We start from the raw sequence: 8,620 nt of genomic DNA, 5'->3' as shown, positions 1-8,620 counted from the left end.
TTATTTGGTTTGTCTTTAGAGTCATGAAGTCTCATAAAATTAGTTGGGAAGTGTTACTTTATTTTCTGAGTTTGTGTAAGATTAATATTACTTCATTCTCAAAAAGTTATTAGTCTTTAACGTGAAATCACCAGGGAATGAAAATTTTCATGGCAAAAGTTCTTTTTTTTTTTTTTAAATAGGTTTAATGATTTTAAAAGAGATGTGGCTTTCACATTTCTTTTTCATTTTGTTTCAGTTTTAATTGTCTATAATTTCCACAGTATTTGTTAAGTTCATCCAAGTGGCTTTTAGTGCATTCTTACAATTTTATCTCCCCTTGACATTCATTTTGTGTATTAGTGGGACTTTCTTTTTACAGAAGTGGGACTCAGTCACCATTGACATGTTCTCCTGTCTCGGCCTCCTCCCAGTTCCTCAAGGTGGTCAATTCACCTGACTCACCCTCTAGCCCAATGTCCATATACCTTCCACACATGAACAGGTGACCACCTTTGAGTCACTGTTGAATGCACAGAACTCAAAACTGCTTACTCTAAGGCCATCAACTGGGACTCTCTAGATTAAATGTTTCTAGGTGATTCCGTGGAGTCCATGAAGGCTTAGGGCCATGAGAACATCTGTTCTCTCTTACTCCTCACCCACTGCGTGGGCATGCCTTCCTGGATGGTTCCCCCTCCCCTTGGCTTGGGAGGCCTGCTCCTCTCTTCCCTGGATCTGTCAGTAATAAGGACTGACTGCTTCTGTTGTTCTATGGGGTTTGTCCTGCTGCCGCCTCTGACCAGCACACCTGAAACTGCCTCTCCACCTGGAGAGTGGCCGAGAACAGTCAACTGGACATAGGTCGGATAAAAACTTCAAGGACATCAGGCAAAATGACACTTATCCTAGGTGAGGGACACCTGGGCAGGGATCAGGCAATGGGCCACCAGCCAGGATGAAAAGGTGCCCTATGAAAGGAACACCATAGAGACCCAGGAACACCTTCCCTGGGCCCCTATTGGGGAAGATTAGAATTGATAGCCACTCACCCCAGAAGGACTTCATGACCAAATGAGAGGAAAACACGACTCTGTTAAACTTGTTGTTATGAGATCCACATAATATTCTATCTATAAGATATACATGAAAACATTTTCTTTCCACTGGTACTGGTGATTTGTGTTAAGTCTCCTTTTGTCATTGTTGCTAGCTATGGGTTTATTAATTTTTCATAGCTTCCTTCTTTAATTGCTAATCTTTCTTTTTTTTTTCCTCTGCATATTTTGGGTTTACATTCTCTCTCCACTCCACCCACAGTTTCTTAACTAGAAACTTTAGTTCATTGATTTCTACTTTTCTAATCAGCATTTAAAGCTATGGGTATCCTTCACATGAATGCTTTAATTACATACTTACTATTTTTTATAGTTACTTTTTTTTTATTATTTATTATAGAATATTTATTTTTTCTTCTGGTATCTTCATGCATTCTTTAGAAATGAGTTTCTAACATCAAAATATAAAAAAAATATTTTTCATAATCTTATTGTTTTATTGTCAGAGATTTCTGTGCATTTCTATTCTTGCAAATTTGACATAGTTCAATATTTTGTCTTGCATATAATACATGCATTGAAAAGTGCTTACTCTACACGTCCTAAATGCAGAATTTTATAAATATAAAAGAGGTTGATACAATATTTTTTCAGAACGTCTGTTCAGATCATCTAATACTTATTTATTCTTCTGGATGTTCTATCAATTGCTGAAAGACAAAGATTAAAATTTACAATTGCAATTGGAGAATTTTCTCCCTTTTTATGTGTTTTGAAGCTGTTATTAAGTACCTACACATTTGTAACCATGATATGTTCCTGAAAAATCACTTCATTTTCATTATGAAATATTCTTGTTTTCTCTAATAGTATTCTTTGCTTTGAATACATTTTACATATTAGTATAGTTAAGTCAGCCTTCTTATGCCTTTTGTTAGCACAAATGTATTTTCTAATGTTAACTTCAGCCTATTTGTGTCTTTATTTTCATTTCTGTGTCTTTATTTTTAACGCATGTCTCCTGAAGACATATCTGGCTTTTCTTCTTAATCTATGCTGACAAATAGCTCTTAATTGATATAGTTAGCCTATTACTCTTAATGCAATGATTGATATGATTGGACTTAGGTCTAACGTTTCCTTTGTTTTCTATTTTGCATTATTCTTTTCCCCTTTTTCTACATTACTTGAATATGTTTAATTCCATTTTAAAATAGCCTCTTTTTTTTAGTTACAACTTTCTGCTTTAATTTTTAATGCCTTCTTCAGGTACTAAAATGTACATTTTCAAGTTTTAAAACTCTACTTTTGGTAAAGATTGTACCACTTAATGTAAAATATGGAAATATTACCACCATACAAGCTCATTAGCTACTCAACCTTTATCTGTACGTTTCTCTCTTTCTCTCTCAAACACACACACACACACACACACATACACACACACAAACACACACACACAGAGTTTTCAATTTAAGATGGTTCAAAGTACAATTTTTTTTTCACTTCATGATGGTGCAAAAGCCGTACACTTCAGTAGAATACATACTTTATGTTTTGACATTTTATCTTTTCCAAGACCAGTGATGTGACATGATATTCCCTCATGATGCAGAAGGAGTGAGATGCAGCTCCCAGTCATCCACGTGACAGGAGAGAACCAGTCAATATTCTGCAGTGTCCTGTATTTTTCGTTCATTTTGAATAATACGTGAGACATTACACATTTTATTACTAAACAGGATTTCCATTAGATAATTTTGCCAAATTAGGAGTTAAAAGGATTTTTGCTAGGCATGTTTAAGTTAGGGCAGACTGGTCTATGCTGTTCAGTAAGCTAGTGTATTACCTTTATATTTTAATAAATTGACTTATTTGGCCAGCTGCAGTAGCACACACATGTGATCCCAGTGGCTGGGGAGGCTGAGACAGGAGGATTGCAAGTTCAAAGTCAGCCTCAGCAATGGCGAGGAGCTAATCAACTCAGTGAGACTCTGTCTCTAAATAAAATACAGAATAAGGCTGGGGATGTGGTTCAGTGGTGGGTGCCCCTGAGTTCAATCCCGAGTACATCACCCCTTGCCTAACAAAAAATAAAATAAATAAATTGACATGTTTACTTGTGTGTTGTTTTTTATCACATATCCTGATTTGATTCGCTTTGCATTTTCCTTTCTTTTTGTTTTTCTTTTCTATTTATTTTTTTTTTTTGTAAAAGAAAAATAAATCTACTTTTACTAACCAGAAACATGGGTAGGGTACACCATTCCTAGAGGGACTGAAATACCAGATGGATACATGGAGTAGATGGAGCTCTGATTCCATCTCCCTGCTCCAAAAATCCATTTTATATCTTGTCCTGAGATAGAGGACGTGTCACATATTAAATTGACAAGAAAAGATAGATGCCATTTAGATCTCAGCCAAAAGACTGAGAAGTGTTTCCCGGTGCCTCTTGAATCTGAATTTTTTTTTTTTATCATTCACCAAACTTTGGGAAATTTTAACCATTACTTATTCAAATAAGTTTCCTTCTCCTCTTCCTATATTACTTTAATTATGTGTCTCTTAGACTCTTTGATATAGGTTCACATGTTCTGAATACTCTTTCTTTTAAAAAATATTTTCCTTCCTTTTATGTATTTGATAATTTCTATTCATTCATTTTTACATTCACATATCTTTTTTCTTTCATCTACATTATATTTCTAAAGAATCTCTAGAACTTTGAGGATAATTTTCATTTGTAGAATTTCTACTTGGTTATATATTATATTTTCTATTGATCTGCTTAGATTCCCTGTATTTCATTCATCAAAACAGGTTTTACTTCATAGCACTGTGCATAATTATAACATCGGCTTTAAAATTCATTGTGTCGTATTTCTAGCAACGGAGGCAACTTCCCAATTCTCTGTACTTGTTTCTCTTGATTATGGGTCAATGTTTTGTTTTGTCACATGCTGGATATATCTGAATTATATTCATAAAATGATAAATATTAGGGTGTGAAGACTAGATTGTAGTATATTCCTTCAAGGAGTTTGGTTTTTGGCTTTGGCTTTGGCAGCTAATTAACTTAGTTGGACTCATAAAAATTTGTCACCTTGGCAGCATCTCATATCACAGTTCCGTTCTTTTATTCTTGATGCGACTGCTTTGAGTTTGCCTTCTACAAACATATTTCAGAGTGTAGTTGAATAATTTAGGTAGAGTTTGACACAGAATTCTAGATGTTCTTCCTATGCTTTCTCTTTTCTTGTCTCCCCTTTTTGTTAGCAGCCATGATAAGTCTCAGGTCTTTCTATACGATATTCTAGACTAAAATGCGGCCACTCCACCGTGACCACTGTGGTCCACTCACATGATAAAAACCATAAATATGGGAAATTCTTCCCATGCCATTTCATTTTCCCAAATGTCGATCCATGCCCACACATTTCCCACTTGTTTTTTTCACTTTTAAGAGTCATCAGGTGATAATTTTGTGTTGTGCCCATAATATGTGGCTTTACCTATGGGAGGGTCAGGTTAGCAGTAGTCAACGTGGCCTTATAGAAGGGAACAGAACACATTAGAACTATGTTCCACTTAAGAATTAAATACAAACCCACCTTAATTCTGTTAGAGGAAGAAACAAAACACAGTTATAAAAATTTGCATGTAATAATTCACTGCACAACTAGAATACATCTCATTAAAGCAGCAAATGCAATTTTAAGTAAAGGAATTCTTTAAAAATGATCAAAATTACAAAATTAATAAGCAAAGAGTGATAGCCTATCCTGAAATGCTCATTAATAGGTTATAAATATAAACACAAATAATAGAAATATAACAGGCTGATATACATATATTAAAATATTAAGTATATTAAATAATCACTAATATACCTTGTTGATTCATAATTTAAAATGAAACTTATTTGATTTTTTTAGCTCACTAATTCTGCATTATATTAATAATGATTGGGTTGCATTTATTGAGATAATTTCATCTAGAATTTGATATCAGTCAAATAAAATCTAAAAAACATTTTGAAAGTAAGACCATCCCATCTAATAGTAGAAGTAAAAAATGATTGTGTGCTTTTAAAATCATTTAACAAGCAAACAAAAGGCAGCAGAAGGCACAGATTGTGTAAAATCTAGATAAGTATATCACAATCATTACAGAGCTTTGGTTTAGTCATTTTCTTGTGATGAAGGGGGAGGAGTGATGTAGAATGTTTATGTACTCTGTATCTTTTCATGTTTTTTTTTTCAGATTCTTAGCAGTCTGTATATATTGCCTCAATCATTGAACAAAAATAAAAATTTCTATTTAAAACACTTGAAAAAATCTGAATAAAATATTTTATTTGGAGAAAATTCAACACCATGATTTAATTTGCTCTCAAGTTAAAAAAAAAATGCCCTCTTAGAATTTATTTCATTTAATTCAGTGGAAAAATGTAAACTCTTGCCTCTGGAGAATTCATTATAAGCTCCTTTGGCATTTCTTATATTTACTTATGTTGCTGCTTTACAGAATAAGGATCATACTTAATAAATACTAAAAACATATCACATTCTGAATTCATTAGGGAAATGTAAATATTCTAAGCATTTTAAAAAATCCTTCAACACATTCAATTACCACTGCAACTTGGGGAAGATACATATTTGTATATATCTGCAGAATTCAAAGGAATGTATTTAGAATAATTTCTTAGAATCTTGAACTCAATGTCAAGCTAAAGTGGGATAACAACTTTTGAAAACAGAACTTATCACCAGAGAAGCAAAATGTACCACTGTTAAAAACCCAAAGTTGCCAGGTGTGGTGGCACAGATCTGTAATCCCAGCTACTGAGGAGGCTGAAGCAGGAAGATCATAAATTCAAGGTCAGCCTGAGACTGAGAGACTCTGTTTCAAAATAAAAATTTAAAAATAACAAGGATGTGGAGGTACCTCAGTGCCTAACATGTACCCAGGACCCTGGATTTCATCCCTGGTACAGTTAAAATAAACAAACAAAACTCAAAGTCAGCAATACTTACAGCACTTCTTGCTGCTATTCTCAATATGCAGTTAGAATCTTTGAATGTTCTAGAAGAATGTTTTAATGAAAGGTCCTAATGCTCTCTGCATTCTGTGGTGGAGGATTGCTGAAAATACGAATAGACCAAGTGGAGAGGGCCAGCGGGGTTCCTCAGAGAGGCCTGGTGGACAGCCATCCCCGAGATGAGATATGTCAGGAGCAGCTGCTGGGTCTGGAGACAGTGCGTCACTGGCGTCATTTTGCAGGTAGCCAGTGTTGACTTTCCTCTCCATTGTGCGGTTTTCTCCACTAGTGTCTGCAGGATAAGATAGGAGGTGGTGGAAATACATATCTGGCCACTGAACCTTTGAGACTGTTAGAAGCAAGATAATGACAAGGTAAAAAGTAAAAAAAAAAAAAAAAATGTAATAAGTGAGAGTGAGGAGCAAGTGTCTGTGCTTATGGGATGCACTTTGTAGCCCACTAGACTATGCCATGGGACAGATTGACACTGCCTACACGATGAACTGAACCAAATGATTTATTTATTTATATTTTTGGTACCAGGGATTGATCCCAGGGATGCTTGCCCACTGAGCCACATCTCCAGCCCTTTTATCTTTTATTTTGATCTATTTCTCCTCTGTCTAATTTGCTTTGGGTCTCACTAAGTGGCAGAGTCTTGCCTCAAACTTGTGATCCTGCTGCCTCAACCTCCTGAGTTGCTGGGATTAAAGGTGTGCATCACTGTGCCAGGCTGAGCTAGATTATTCTGAGAGAGGAAACCGGATGGCATTTGGCCACAGATGCAAGCCTTCCTTAGAGTAGTACAGGTGGACAGTGCTGAAAGGAGCTGGAGACCCTTGATTTTCCTGAAATCATGAGGAAGAATTGACGGAAAGTGGGGTTGAAAGCAAACTGTTAGGTTAGAAGTAAAGTGAATGACAAATGATAACACCTTGCTTTCCTATTTCTGCATCATAACCTGGAATAAAGAACTTCATGCAGCCTACCTGCCCTACAGGGAAGGGTTAGGGAAGACATGGCTTCTCTGTGCTCACTGGGACAGGAAGAGTAAATAATTTGACCTGCTTGGGGATTCATTTCAATATAGAATCATAGAGATGGTAGGGAAAGGGGGTCCTCTTAGCCATCTGACCTCCAGTGCCGGCCTGTACCAAGTCTCAGGGGATGTCTTTACTTCCTGGCCTTCGTGCTAGACCTAACATTTTCGTTCTCATTCATTATACTCATCCAGTGTGTCAGGGTTTCCAGGGTCTCTGCAGCTTTGCGATATTCTCCTGGTGTAGATATTATGCAATTCCTGTGTAATGCATCTAGGGATTTCAAAGCTGGGGTGAAAACACCCACATCTTCATGTTCAAGGCTTGTGTTCTGAGAAAGTGGATCAAAAACTATACAACTGGGAAGGATAAGTCACTTGTTCAATCATTTAACCCAGAACTATGAACTCCAGTAGATAGTGATTCTTGTCTTTTCTTATTGGTTAGAATTTTGGAGGGGAGTAAGGAGTGAGTTTAGGTTGTTGGCATCCTAAACGTCTAACAGTTTTTTTTTTTTAAAGATAGAATATTGATTCTTTTTAATAAAGATGTCATTTCATATTCAACTAAGAGAGGTGTGGTAAATATGCTGACATTAGGGCATGGACTCCTAGTCAGGATGCAAGTTTTAGTAATTTAGCAAGAGCACACTATTCTCAACATCTTACGTATCACATCATTTGTTGAACATCAACTATGTACACCTTACATGGCAGGCGCTTATTTATTGTTCTGCTTATCTTGAAAGAAGTATAATTCATCTGTGACTTGCTTTTTAAATAGTTTTCAAATAAAATATCTTTCCTTTCCCACTTTCCTGTCCAGCATGGCTGCCTCTTATCCAAGACAGGCCAACAAGAAGTCTCCCTTACAGTTTCTCACACACAAAAGAAGAGGGATTTCCACTGATGTGATGATGACATCATGTTGGCATGAGCCTGGAGGCTGCCTATGACCATCTTCTTGGCACACGGAAAAGGCAGCCTATGGTAGGAGATCTACCATATTCATATCCAAAAAAAGTAGCAGAGAGTCAGTGAAAATGAGGATTCTGACTGCTCCCAGTTCTGTGGTCATCCTCCTTCCCGGGTTCCTGTTTTGTGGATATTTGGTTGTTCAGTTTATCTGAGGATACACTGGAAGTCTTCTAATAATCTCCTTGAAAGCTTTTCAGGGCAATGCTGCTCTCCATTGCAAACGGAAGCCCTGATTAATGCACTGCATGCTTTACAGTAAATTCTGCTCATTTTCCACATCCCTGGATAGATATAGATTCTATTTTTATATAAGAAAAAGTTGGGCTAAATCAGCTGTCTTATTCCAAAGTCTATTTTTTGCACTTCATCATTGTGCCTTTCCAGTGGGTTTGGGGAAGTCATTTGATTGAAAGTGACTGTAATAAAGGAACCAGTAAGGTGACTGATTTTGCTAGTCAGTAATTTATCAAAATCCACTTATTGTATATCCTAGCTCTATTTTCAATTCTGTATCTGCCC

General features: G+C 36.1%; 1 non-coding gene across 1 annotated transcript; it reads right to left on the bottom strand.

The window, feature by feature from the left end:
* Positions 1 to 3,290: 3,290 nt before the first annotated feature.
* On the bottom strand, positions 3,291 to 3,480 carry LOC114101124 (U2 spliceosomal RNA). The gene has a single exon (XR_003584236.2). It is a non-coding gene; the product is annotated as a U2 spliceosomal RNA (small nuclear RNA).
* Positions 3,481 to 8,620: the final 5,140 nt, after the last annotated feature.

The sequence above is a fragment of the Marmota flaviventris genome, chromosome 7 (genome assembly GCF_047511675.1).
Source record: "Marmota flaviventris isolate mMarFla1 chromosome 7, mMarFla1.hap1, whole genome shotgun sequence".
Lineage (NCBI taxonomy): Eukaryota > Metazoa > Chordata > Mammalia > Rodentia > Sciuridae > Marmota > Marmota flaviventris.
The sequence above is the reverse complement of the archived record's forward strand: the minus strand, read 5'-3'. Positions and strand labels throughout refer to the sequence as shown.